This window comes from Neopsephotus bourkii, unplaced genomic scaffold, assembly GCF_033783945.1.
Source record: "Neopsephotus bourkii isolate Nb327-2 ecotype Australia unplaced genomic scaffold, CSIRO-AGI_Nbou_v1 NB_1440, whole genome shotgun sequence".
Lineage (NCBI taxonomy): Eukaryota > Metazoa > Chordata > Aves > Psittaciformes > Psittacidae > Neopsephotus > Neopsephotus bourkii.
Genome location: NW_026901917.1, coordinates 46,255 through 60,313, shown reverse-complemented (window position 1 = coordinate 60,313; position 14,059 = coordinate 46,255). Strand labels below are relative to the sequence as shown.

The following is a 14,059-nucleotide window of genomic DNA, read 5'->3' as shown; positions in this document are numbered from 1 at the left end:
CATGAAGTTTAACCATGCCAAGTGCAAGGTCCTACACCTGGGTCGGAGCAACCCCAGACACAGCTACAGGCTGGGCAGAGAAGAGATTCAGAGCAGCCCTGCGGAGAAGGACTTGGGGGTGCTAGTCGATGAGAAAATGAACATGAGCCAGCAGTGTGCGCTTGCAGCCCAGAAAGTCAACTGTATCCTGGGCTTCATCAAAAGGAGTGTGACCAGCAGGTCAAAGGAGGTGATCTTGCCCCTCTGCTCTGCTCTCGTGAGACCTCACTTGGAGTATTGTCTACAGTTCTGGTGTCCTCAACGTAAAAAGGACATGGATCTGTTGGAACAAGTCCAGAGGAGGGCCACAAGAATGATCAGGGGACTGGAGCACCTCCCATATGAAGATCGGCTGAGAAAGTTGGGGCTGTTCAGCCTGGAGAAGAGAAGGCTGTGTGGAGACCTCATAGCAGCCTTCCAGTATCTGAAGGGGGCCGATAGGGATGCTGGGGATGGACTCTTCATTAGGGACTGTAGTGATAGGACAAGGGGTAATGGGTTAAAACTTAAACAGGGGAAGTTTAGACTGGATATAAGGAGGAAATTCTTTCCTGTTAGGGTGGTGAGGCACTGGAATAGGTTGCCCAAGGAGGTTGTGAATGTTCCATCCCTGTCAGTGTTCAAGGCCAGGTTGGACGAGACCTTGGGTGATATGGTTTAGTGTGAGGTGTCCCTGCCCATGACAGGGGGGTTGGAACTAGATGGTCTTAAGGTCCTTTCCAACCCTAACTATTCTGTGATTCTATGAATCTAAGAGGAAACTTCTCGATCCTGAACCTTGACAGAGCCGCAGATTATGCAAAAAGATTTCAGACGTCTTCCAGGTGAGCACATCGTCACCTGGTTGCTCCAAAGCTGGGACAGTGGGGCTGACAGTTACCAACTAGAAGGTAGGGAAACCAAGCAGCTGGGATCGCTTGCTAGGGAAGGGGGAATTGACAGAGCGATTGCAAAAGACAGACGAGCCCTCAGCCTTTGGAAGCGGCTCTTGGCAGCTGTGAAAGGTTTACCTACGAGGATGATATTATGAGTCGCTCAGACAAATGGACAACGATAGAGAGAGGCATCCAGTCCCAGAGGGAATTAGCCATTCTAGAGATTATCTAATGTAGGCCGGATGCTGGGAATGCATCTGTAGATACATGTGGAGAGTTCTATTGATACATGGCTTGGAGAGCGGGGGCATGAAGAGCACGTACGACTTGTGGGCCAGTAACAAGAGCAAGGTGTAAGCAATAGCCAGGCAACCAATGATAGGCAAGGTCGTTGTTTCTTTGTGCCGGCTGGAAAGTCCCTAATTGCAATAACAGGGTGTAAACAGAGGCTCTAATTTGCTGAAGTTAACCACAAAAGGGGTGGCGCTGACGGTTAGCAATTAACCAATAATGAGCTTAGGTTTTGCAATATGTATGAGCTCATTATAGATGCTATATAACCTGTAACCGAGCGTTCAATAAACGAGACTAGTTGCATTATAGGATGGACTTGTCTCCCGTCGTTTTTCCACAAATGGTGACCCCGACGTGATAGCACTCGAGCACCATGGTGGACGCCGAAGGAGTTCGGGTCCCAATCGCAGCTGCGGGACGGACATCGTTAAGTCGAGGAGAGCCCTGGGTGACCGTATAGACGAGCCCGGCCGATACGTGCCGTCGATACCTTGAAGGGCTGGAACAGCACACTGACACAAAGGATAATGGAAAGGCAAGCGGCATATGATTTATTTACTTCGTTTTTGGTGAAACGACAGGTTAAGGGAATTGATTTACAAAAGGCATTACATGTGGAGCGTCATCTACTCAGTTGTTTTGTGAAACGGTGTGGGTGCCCGCACGCTGGACAAGGCCCGTTGCTGATGCAGCGCCTCCCTCTAGCGATAACTGTAGAGACCAGCAGGAGAATCAGAGAGAAGGCGAAGCTCATCCTGATACCCCTGCTGTCGCAGCTGAAGGGATATCACAGACAGCTTGACCGAGATATCATCCGGCGCAGAGGTCTTGAGGACTTTATCGAATTGCCTCACTCTCTACAGACTTTTAATAGGAGAGGACCAGCATATTACCGCTGCCTTGATTATGGTCGGGTAAACTGTTCTGCTTGGGTAGCACTATAGTGTGGAGGATGTACTCAAACCTTTTGGATAGAACAATCGTTATTGCATGATTTTTGGTGTAGTAGTTGTAGTTTCGATTATAATTTTGAGAGTTGGCAGAGAACAAAGAAATGATGTTGAGTAACTTGATCATTTTTGTAACTATATTAGACTTAGGACCCTGGTTTCGGAGTGTATTAATGACACTAGCCATGCCTGTACTGATAATATTAATAATATGTCTTTTTGGACCATGTCTGTTAAGGTGTTTAACATCCCGTATGGAAGCTTTGGCACATGCCGTATTTGACAAAAGAATTGTCCAAAAAGAAAACGGGGGAAATGTGGAGAGTTTTATTGATACATGGCTTGGAGAGCGGGGGCATGAAGAGCACGTACGACTTGTGGGCCAGTAACAAGAGCAAGGTGTAAGCAATAGCCAGGCAACCAATGATAGGCAAGGTCGTTGTGTCTTTGTGCCGGCTGGAAAGTCCCTAATTGCAATAACAGGGTGTAAAAAGAGGCTCTAATTTGCTGAAGTTAACCACAAAAGGGGCGGCGCTGACGGTTAGCAATTAACCAATAATGAGCTCAGGTTTTGCAATATTTGCTCATTATAGATGCTATATAACCTGTAACTGAGCGTTCAATAAACGAGACTAGTTGCATTATAGGATGGACTTGTCTCCCGTTGTTTTTCCACAAATACATATGAAGTTGAATGTACATGACCCATGAGGCAGAAACTTAGATGGAGTGCACAGTCATTATATGCCCACTCACTGGCATCAATGACCTAGAGTGAGGCAGCACGACCAACAGTGGATGAATTGACTCATCAACTCAGAGTCTGAAGACAATCTCACCCCTTCCATAATTTTAGCTGTGGAAAAACTGTCCCAGGAGTTCAAACAATTGAGAGATGATCTATCCAATATATCCAGCTCCCCACATGTACCAACCCCAGTCTTGGCTATTAACAGAATGCATCCTGTTACCCAAGAGGGAAGGTATAGGTGGTACATGCCTTGGACCACCCTATGGTTTTACCTATGGGATCACGGAGTAGACATGAGAAAGTGGGATGGAAAACCTACCTCAGTTCTGGAGGAACAGGTGTGTCGACGCGGGAGTCACGGACAACGCAGGAACAATCAATGTGATCAGCGAATGCCGATTTATTACAAAGCTTTAACTCCTTAGATACCATTTCTTACAGGCACTTACAGTGATTTGGCATATTATGATTGGATGCATGTCTTGAAGACCCTTAGTGACTAACACACAGTTGGTTAAGCACAGGTGTGAGAACTTGACCTCAAAAGCTTGCCAACAGTCCACAGTTCTCATTAACTCGGTGAATTACAGCTTCTTCTTATCTTGCTTGCTTAAGCTTCCTCGGGCCTCTCACGGCCTTGCTGTATCTTTCAGGATTATTCAGGTTTTGCACCAATTATCCATTCTCCCGTGAGAACACTGTCTCCACACAGGTGGATGAATTGAAGAGAAAAACAACAAACAGTCAATGATGATCTTCTCAAGAAAGTTCATGCTTCATTCACTGGTGAGCAGCTTCCCAGATAGAGCGGACAAGCTGATTTTACTGTAACTCCTATGATAAGGGAAACTAATCCCTTTCTACAAGACTTAAATGGAGAGTCTAATGATCACTATTAGTGCGGCCCTGCCTCCAGACTGGTGGAGGAGAGTGACAGTCATGCATATTGGACTGTGTGGATCAGATGGCCTGGCTCATCAGTCCCACAGGCTCTAGTAGATACCAGTACACAGTGTACCCTGATGCCATCAATCTATCAAGGGGTGTAGCCCATTTATATTTCTGGAGTTATAGGAGGATCCAAAGAATTGACTGTACTGGAGGCTGAAATCAGCCTAACTGGGGAGGAGTGGCAAAAGCAACCGATTGTGACTGGTCCAGACGCTCAATGAATCCTTGGCATAAACTATCTCAGGAGAGGGTACTTCAAAGACCCAAAAGGGTACCTATGTGCTTTTGGTATAGCTGCTCTGAAGATGGAGGAAATGAAGCAACTGTCCACATTGCCTGGTCTCTCAGAGGATCCTTCTGTCGTGGTCGAAGAACAAGTGCCAATCACGACCACAACAGTGCACCGGTGGCAATATTGGAGCAAAAGAGACTCCCTGATTCCCATCCATAATCTGATCTGTAGTCTGGAGAGCCAAGGAGTGATCAGCAGGACCCACTCACCATTTAATAGCCCATATGGCCAGTGCGAAAGTCTAACAGAGAGTGGAGACAAACGATAGACTATCGTGGCCTAAATGAAGTCACACCACCATTGAGTGCTGCTGTACCAGACATGCTAGAACTTCAATAAGAACTGGAGTCAAAGGCAGGTAAGTGGTATGCCACATTTGATATTGCCAGTGCATTTTTCTCAATTCCTTTGGCAGCAGAGTGCAGGCCACAGTTCCCTTTTACTTGGAGAAGCATCCAGTACCCTTGGAATGGATAGCCCCAAGGATGGAAACACAGCCCTACCATCTGCCATGGACTGATCCAGACTGCACCGGAGCAGTGGCAAGCTCCAAAACACCTGCAGTACATTGATGATATTATCATGTGGGGTGATACAGTGGAAGAACTTTTTGAGAAAGCGAGAAAAATATTCCAAATCCTTCTGGAAGCTGGTTTTGACATAAAATGGAGTAAGGTCAAGGGATCTGCACAGGAGACTGAGTTTTTGGGATCAAAATGGCAAGATGGTCATAGCCAGATCCCCACAGATGTGATCAGCAAAATAACAGCAATGTCTCCACAAAGTAATAAGAAAGAAACACAAGCTTTCTTAGGTGTTGTGGGGTTCTGGAGAATGCACATCCCAAATTACAGTCTGAATGTAAGCCCTCTCTATCACATGACCCAGAAGAAGAATGATTTCAAATGGGACCCTGAGCAACAACAAGATTTTGAACAAATTAAATGACAATTCATGCAGTAGCACTTGGACCAGTCCAGACGTAAAAAATGTATTCTACACTGCGGCTGGGGATAATGGTCCTACCTGGAGCCTCTGTCAGAAACCTCCAGGGGAGAGGCGAGGTAGAACCCTCGCCTTTTGGATTCGGGTATACAGAGGATCCGAGGCCAGCTATACCCCAACTGAAAAGAAGATACTGGCAGCCTATGAAGAGATTCAAGCTGCTTCAGAAGTGATTGGCACTGAAGCACAGCTCCTCCTGGCACCCTGGTTGCCCATGCTGAGCTGGATGTTCAAACGCAGGGTCTCCTCTACACATCATGCAGCCGATGTTACATGGAGTAAGTGGTCCACACTAATTACACAATAAGCTCGAATAGGAAATCCCAGTTGTCCAGGAATTATAGAAGTAATCATGGACTGGCCATAGGGCAAAGATTTTGGAATGCCACCAGAGGAGGAGGCGATGCCTGCTGAAGAGGCCCCACCATATAATAAACTGTCAGAAAGTGAAAAGCAATTTTGCCTTTTTTACTGATGGGTCCTGCTCTACTGTGGGAAAGCATTGGAGATGGAAGGCAGCTGTATGGAGTCCCCTATGACAAGATGCAGAAACTGCTGAAGGAGAGGGTGAATCGAGTAAGTTAGCTGAGGTGAAAGCCATCCATCTGGCCTTGGACATTGCTGAACAAGAAAAATGGCCACTACTTTATCTCTATACCGATTAATGGATGGTGGCAAATGCTCTGTAGGGGTGGTTGCAGCAATGGAAGCAGAGCAGCTGGCAACCCATCCAGGTTGCTGCACTGTGGTAAGATATTGCTGCCTGGGTGCAGAATCTGGTGGTGAAGGTATGCCACGTAGATGCTCATATACCCAACAGTCGGGCCACTGAGGAGCACCAGAATAACCAACAAGAGGATAAAGCTGCTAAGATTGAAGGGGCTCAGAGGGATTCAATTGGCAACATAAGGGTGAATTATTTTTGGCCCAGTGGGCCCATGACACCTCAGACCATCAAGGCAGAGATGCAACATATAGATGGGCTCGTGATCGAGGGATGGACTTAACAGTGGACACTATTGCCCAGGTTATTCAGGAATGTGAAATATGTACTGCAATTAAGCAAGCCAAACGGTTAAAGCCTCTCTGGTCCGGAGGACAGTGGCTGAAGTACAAATATGGAGAGGCTTGGCAGATTGACTATAACACACACCCACCAACCTGCCAAGACAAGCACCATGTGCTTAGCATAGTAGAAACACCAACCAGGTGGCTGGAAACATATGCTGTGCCCCACCCCACTGCCCCAAACGCTGTTCTGGGCCTTGAGAAAGAGTTTTTGTGGTGACACGGCAGCCCAGAGAGAACTGAGTCAGACAATGGGACTCATTTCCAGAACAGCCTTATAGACATTTGGGCCAAAGAGCATGGCATTGAGTGGGTATATCACATCCCCTATCATGCACCAGCCTCCGGGAAAATCGAATGGTACAATGGGCTGTTAAAAACTACACTAAGAGGAATGGGTGGTGGGACTTTCTTTCAAACACTGGGATACACATTAGCCACCTGGTTCGTCAACACTAGGGGGTCTGCCAACAAAGCTGGCCCAGCCTAATCAGAACTTTTCCATACTGTAGAGGGGGATAAAGTTCCTGTGTTACACATACAGAATTGCCGGGGAAGACAGTCTGGATTATTCCTACTTCAGGTGAAGACAAACCCACTTGTGGGACTGCTTTTGCTCAGGGACCAGGATATACTTGGTGGGTAATTCAGGAAGATGGGGAAGTCCAGTGTGCACCTCAAGGGGAACTAATTGTGGGGGAAATCAACCAATGAACTCAGTTATATCCTGTTGCCCATCTCCACCACTCTGGGCTTTGAAAAGAAGATATGTGCTGTCATGACCATCAGTGGAGAATAAAGTCATGGGAAAAGCCAGCAGTATCAGCAGATGTGTCATCAGGTCACCATCGACTGACCCTGACTTTCATCTGTTGATCACCCCAGGAAAGACTGAACTTCGACAAAACCAGAGAAGCTCAACAGTGATCAGGCAAGATCGGTGGTGTCATCAGCAGGCAACAATCCAACACTACACACCATCTCTACTGCCCTGAAAGACATTTACAAGGGATGGAGCCTGACATCATGGACTGACTGAATTCAACAAACTTTATAGGGATTCGACCCTGGACTAAGGAATTATATCCTTACCCAGGTGAGAAGCCAGGTGAGAAGCCACTGGTGCAGAAGCCAATCCAGAAGGAAGGAGGAGAGAAGATAGTTAAGAAGCATCAAGCCAGCCAGAACCCTGTCTTGGACTGGGGCATCAGAAGGTATTCCCGGTCAGCCATGTATGCAAGGAAAGCACTGTCCAAGTGCAAGTGAGCCGGCAGCGTGAGCTTGCAGCGCAGAAAGCCAACCATATCCTAGGCTGCATCAAAAGGAGTGTGACAAGCAGGTCGAAGGAGGTGATCCTCCCCCTCTGCTCTTGTGAGACTTCACCTGGAGTATTGTCTACAGTTCTGGTGTCCTCAACATAAAAAGGACATGGAACTGTTGGAACAAGTCCAGAGAAGGGCCACGAGGATGATCAGGGGACTGGAGCACCTCCCGTATGAAGACAGGCTGAGAAAGTTGGGGCTGTTCAGCCTGGAGAAGAGAAGGCTGCATGGAGACCTCATAGCAGCCTTCCAGTATCTGAAAGGGGGTTATAGGGATGCTGGGGAGGGACACTTCATTAGGCACTGAAGTGACAGGACAAGGGTAAGGGGTTAAAACTTAAACAGGGGAAGTTTAGATTAGATATAAGGAGGAAATTCTTTCCTGTTAGGGTGGTGAGGCACTGGAATAGGTTGCCCAGGGAGGTTGTGAATGCTCCATCCCTGGCAGTGTTCAAGACCAGGTTGGATGAAGCCTTGAGGGAGATGGTTTAGTGTGAGGTGTCCCTGCCCATGGCTGGGGGGTTGGAATTTGATGATCTTAAGGTCCTTTCCAACCCTAACTATTCTATGATTCTAAGTACACCACTCCAGTAAGGATAGAAAAGAAAACGAGAGAAGCCGTGCACAACCATCACGAAACCGGTGGGTGCGGACAAGAATGGAGGCAGCTGCGTGGTGAAAATCTGCAAAATGCCCAGGTACTTTGAGACAAAGGGGCACAAAATGGAATATAGAAACCTTTAGAATTAGTTTTAAGTAATGTTAAGTTTGATGGCTTTGTAACAGTAGCAATGGAAAATGACTGAGGTGCATGATACATAGAGAAAAAAAAATAGAGTACAGCTAGAGAACATACTGAGAATTCTCACAAGATAAATCGTTATAGCTTTGGGGGTCCTCGCTCAGAAACTAGGACCCTACAGAAGGGCAGTGGCGTGTTTTTCAAAACAGCTGGATGAAGCAAGCAAAGGATGGCCCAGATGCCTAAAAGCTATGGCAGCAGTCATCACGAATATTGAAGAGCCTTCCAAATTCACTTTGGGACAAAAGATTACTGTGCTAGTGTCCCATGTGGTATCAGCAGTCCTGAAGCAGAAAGGAGCCCACTGGTTTTCTCCTTCATGTTTTTTTAAAATACCAGGCCACCACTGTAGAACAGGATGATACAGAAATTGTGGTCACTAACATTGTGAATCCAGCATCCTTTTGCAGGAACAATCGACAGAACCACTAACACAACTGCTTGACCACCATAGAAACTGTATATTCGAGCCAAACAGACTTGAAAGAAAAACCTCTGTAAGATGCTGATTCTTGGTTTACTGATGGAAGTAGCTTCATGAAAAATGGTAAATGAAAGGCAGGATATGCCGTTACCACTGCTTCACAGCTAAAAGAAGCTAAACTTTACCTGCAAACACCTCTGCTCAGAAGGCAGAAATAATAGCATTAATAAGAGCCCTGGAACTGGCTAAAGATAAAAGGATAAATATTTGGACTGATTCTAAATACGCATTTGGTGTGACCCATGCACACGGTGCTATCTGGAAAGAACGAGGACTTTTGAACACACAAGGGAAACAGATTAACCATGCTACAGAAATTCTACAATTACTGGAAGCTGTTCAGCTACCAGAAGAATTAGCTATTATCTACTAGAAGGGACACCAGCAAGGTGACTTCGATCAGGAAACTGGAAATAATTTGGCTGATTTTGAAGCCAAACGAGCAGCTGAACAATTTCAAATCATGTCCTTAATCTCTGATGGCAAACTAACAATTGAAAAATCTAAACCTAGGTATTTAAAAGATGATAGAAAATTGATTGAGGATCTAAAGGGACAGGAAAATAAAGAGGGTTGGGTTCACATACCTGATGGGCAAATTGTAATCCCCTATAACCAGCTCTGGAAGTTAGTTCAGGAAGAACATAATAATACTCATTGGGGTAGCAACTCTTTGCATAAATATTTAGACAAATTGTAGGAAGGAATCTATACACCACAGTTCAATTAGTGACAAAACAATGTCAGCTATGTCTTAAGAATAATCCTGAGACTGAAAATAGAATTCAAATTGGGGCAACTGGGAGAGGAAGTTATCAGGGACAGCAGTGGCAAATAGATTTTTCTGAATTACTAAGAAAAGGGGGTTATTAATGTTTGTTGGTGTTAACGAATGCTTTTTCAGGGTATCCAGAAGCATTCCCTTGTAGAGTAAATAATGCAAAACAAGTGATTAAAATATTATTTATCGAGATAATAACCTCGTTTTGGGGTACCAGAGGCAATTTCTTCTGACAGAGGCTCGCACTTTAGTGCAAAATTGTTACAAGAAATTAGCAAAAATTAGAAATTGATTGGCAACTACATGTTACATACAGGCCTCAGGCCAGTGGGCAAGTAGAAAAGATGAACCATCTGATCAAACAACAGATCAGTAAAATATGTAAGGAAATTAATTTATATTGGTACCAACGTTTACCACTGGATCTATTAAGAATTCGAACTAAACCTCGGTCGAAAGAAGAGGTTAGCCCATTTGAAATTTTGTATGGAAGACCATATCAGTCCCAGTTTAAAGGAGAAGGTCTTCAGGAAGTGGGGGAAGACTATCTCTGATAGTTTCTGATCAATCCGGGAAAACTATTGGAGGAGACAAATAAGAAAATAGTAGGGAGAAAAGCAAGAGGTTTGGATTATCTGATTCATCCTTTCAGACCTGGAGACTGGGTTTATGTTAAGAATTTTTCAGGAGATCCTCTACAGGAGAAGTGGAGTGGACCATACAAGATATTATTGACCACCTTTACAGCAGTGAAGATAAAGAAACAACCTGCTTGGATACATTATTCAAGAATAACGAAAGCACCAGAGCCAGAGAAGACACGGTGGATAGAACCTTCAGGACCCTTGCGTATGAAATTGCATCGGTCATAATTTGGACTCATATGAAAACTGGCGCACAAGCTTGGGACCAGAACTTATACCTGAAATTAGTGCAGAATGTTACTAATGTTTTAATCATAGTGACTGTTGGGTGTGTGCACAGTTGCCTAAATCAGGAGAAAGCCTGGATCTCCCATTAATTGGAGTTCCAATTCCTAACACTGTCTCATGGACAAATTTGTGGGTGAACACTAGCAATCTGTATTTGAAGGAAAGTTTAACATTTGGAATAGTTAATCCTAACTCAGGTAATAAATATTACACCTGTATACAAAGATGTATTACACCAGGAACCAGGGTAGGAGATCATGCTTGTTTAAATGAACAGATGCAATCATACAATTAATATAGATGGTATCGTAGTTCAGTGGTGGCCCGTTCCTAAAGGGAAAGGATGGTATTGGTTATGTGGAAAAAAATGCTTATAGGATTCTACCCCCAACTGGAAGGGGGCATGCACCTTAGGTGCTGTAAAACCCAATTTTACTATTATCAACAGGTACCCTTCCGGGACCTGGATTAGAAGTTTTGCTAAACAAATTAAGAGAGGGTTTAACCCTATTATTGAACGGCACACCGCTTTTCATAGTTTTATAAGAAGGCTAATTCCATCTTTGGCAGTAAGTGAAGTAGAGAAGGCAATTGTAAATATCTCAGCAGCCATAGAGGAATCGGAAAGTAAAAACATCAATATATTCCAGTCAGACCAAGACGAAATAACTAGCCTATCTAAGGTGATATTACAAAACCAAATCATAGAATCATAGAACTATAGAATAGTTAGGGTTGGAAAGGACCTTAAGATCATCAAGTTCCAACCCCCCTGCCATGGGCAGGGACACCTCCCTGTAAACCATATCACCTAAGGCCTCATCCAACCTGGCCTTGAATACTGCCATGGATGGAGCATTCACAACATCCTTGGGCAACCTATTCTAAACATGTTACTGGCATCACAAAGAGGGGTTCCTTCCATAATCAATGAAAGTTGTTGTTCCTATACAGACTAAAGTGACAGAATTGAAACAGATCTGGAGGAAATTTGGAAACAAACTAAGATATTTCATGAAATGGCCATGGATGACACCTCCTGGGGTTCTGAAGAAACATGGAAAAAGTTATCTTCATGGTAACCCAGTCTCTCCTGGTTAAGGCAACTGGTTGAAGGAATACTGGCGTTAATTATTTTAATACTGATTACATGTTGTATGATACAATGTTCCCTCTGGCATTGTAAACGGCCTATGATATATTATGAAGATTGGAAAAGGAATGAAATTAAGCATCAAGCAGAAACGGGAGATTATTTCAAAAAGACTTTTGATGGTGATGGCAATGGTAATATATAAAATGTTGCAAAAGAATTTGCAAAAGGACAGAAAAAGGGGGGAATTTGAGACAAAGGGGCACAAAATCACAAAATGGAATATAGAAACCTTTAGAATTAGTTTTAAGTAATGTTAAGTTTGATGGCTTTGTAACAGTAGCAATGGAAAATGACTGAGGTGCATGATACATAGAGAAAAAAAATAGAGTACAGCTAGAGAACATACTGAGAATTCTCACAAGATAAATCGTTATAGTTGACATAGTTTTAAGAGAAACAGTCTGGAAGAACAGGACACAGGGATAAGGAGTATCTGGGAACGGCAGGTGTCCAGGATGGGCTACAGTTAAACTAACTGATAAGTAGGAGAATAGGAGGATTATTATGTCTCTGGTGCTAACGAACCAATTAAACTGGTATGAGCATCTACTGCACGTGCTTCAAAGGCTGCCAGAAGTGATGAAGACTGTTGGAAGAAGTAAGCGACCCTCAGAGACCACCACCACAATTCTGTACGCATGAGGGAAACTCTCTGGAAAATGATGCAATCCATATGTACCCTCATGAATATGTATGTATGCCCAGGGACTATATAAGGATGGCTTGTATAGCAATACAGGGACACACGTTAGGTGGAGCTATCCCCCGTGCCTCCCGGTGCCGCAATAAAGAATATCTGCTTGTCAGTTTGAAAACTTTGTTGGCAAGTTTGTTCCTGGAGCTTTCCCAATGAGGATGTTCCTCACAAGCTATTGAATCATGGCAAGAAGCCCTTCAGCCAGCACAAGAGGCGACTGAGGGCCTCCATCACTCCAGGGACTGTTCTGATCCTGCTGACCAGTTGTCACAGAGGCAGGCATGTCATCTTGAAGCAATTCGATAATGGCCTTTTGCTTGTTACAGGACCCTTGGTTGTCAATTGTGTCCATCTGCGTAGGGCCCATCAGAAATTTGTTATTGCTACATCTACAAAGGTGGGTATCTCTGGAGTAAAAATTCCCAAGCATCTCACTGATGCCTACTTCAAGAGGCTATGGAAGGTGAACTCTTTGACACGGAAAAAGAAAAATATGAGATAACAGAGCAGCGCAAGTCAGACCAGAAGGCGGTGGATTCACAGATCCTGGCACGAATGAAGAAGGTGCCGTAGCTCTACAGGTACCTACATTCTACATTCTATGTCTCAAATGGAGTCTACCCTAAAGAATTTGTGTTCTAACTGCCCTGAAAGCACCGCATTAAATTTGAAGGAAAAAACAGGATTTTTTTTTTGAGAAACTGAACATGAGCGGGCAGTGTACACTTGCAGCCAAGAAAGCCGACCATATCCTAGGCTGCATCAAATGGAGCATGACAGCAGGTCAAAGGTGGTGATCCTGCCCATCTACTCTGCTCTCGTGAGACCTCACTTGGAGTACTGTGTACAGTTCTGGTGTCCTCAACATAAAAAGGACATAGAACTGTTGGAACAAGTCCAGAGGAGGACTACAAGGATGATCGGGGGACTGGAGCACCTCCTGTTTGAAGACAGGCTAAGAAAGTTTGGGCTGTTCAGCCTGAAGAAGACTCAGTTGCTGAGGTGAGTAGCTCAAGAGAGGATGCCTTCAACACCTGAGCGGGGGGAAGCTCAGCATCCAGGAGCCTCATTTCAGAACAGCAAGATCCACCAAAGGAGCCTCAAGTCATCGACAGGACTTGCCCAGGAGCCAGCAGCTCAGCTGATGCGAGCAGATGACTCACAGGGGGCAGCACCAGGAGGGACAGCACCAGCCCTGACTGGTTGAAAAACTGTCCCAGGGAGCACGAGCAACCAGGGCACAGTGTGGCAGTTTTCACGGGGGCAGTGAGCAGGATGGTGCGCACACGCCTCATGACTGGGGCCCGGTCTGGGAGCTCTGCTCTGGCTGCTGCAGTGGTGGCCAGCATAGGAACCCAGCCAGAACCTATGAGAGGGGAGGCTGCAGTGCAGAGCTGAGTGTAGAATGCCTGCACTGGTCTCTTGAGAAGAGTGCACAATGGACAGGGCTGCACTCGGTGTGCCCTGGTGGAGGTCCTCCTGCAGCAGGTGACTGAGCTGTGGGACACTGTCAATAGGCTAAAAGATGTTAGGGAAGCTGGACTACTTGCCCCAGGCCCTAACTGTGCAGGGGCCTCAAGCATCCATCGTAGCTCATAGAGAAATGAAGGAGATTGTTAACCCAGGAAGCTGGGAACTAGTAACAACAACAACAAAAAAA

The 14,059-nt window shown here is 45.2% G+C and overlaps 1 pseudogene; it reads left to right on the top strand.

Annotated features, from left to right (window-relative positions):
• The first annotated feature begins 2,515 nt into the window (after nt 1–2,515).
• LOC133220496 (large ribosomal subunit protein eL6-like) lies at nt 2,516–13,063 on the top strand (annotated as a pseudogene).
• The last annotated feature ends 996 nt before the right edge of the window (nt 13,064–14,059 follow it).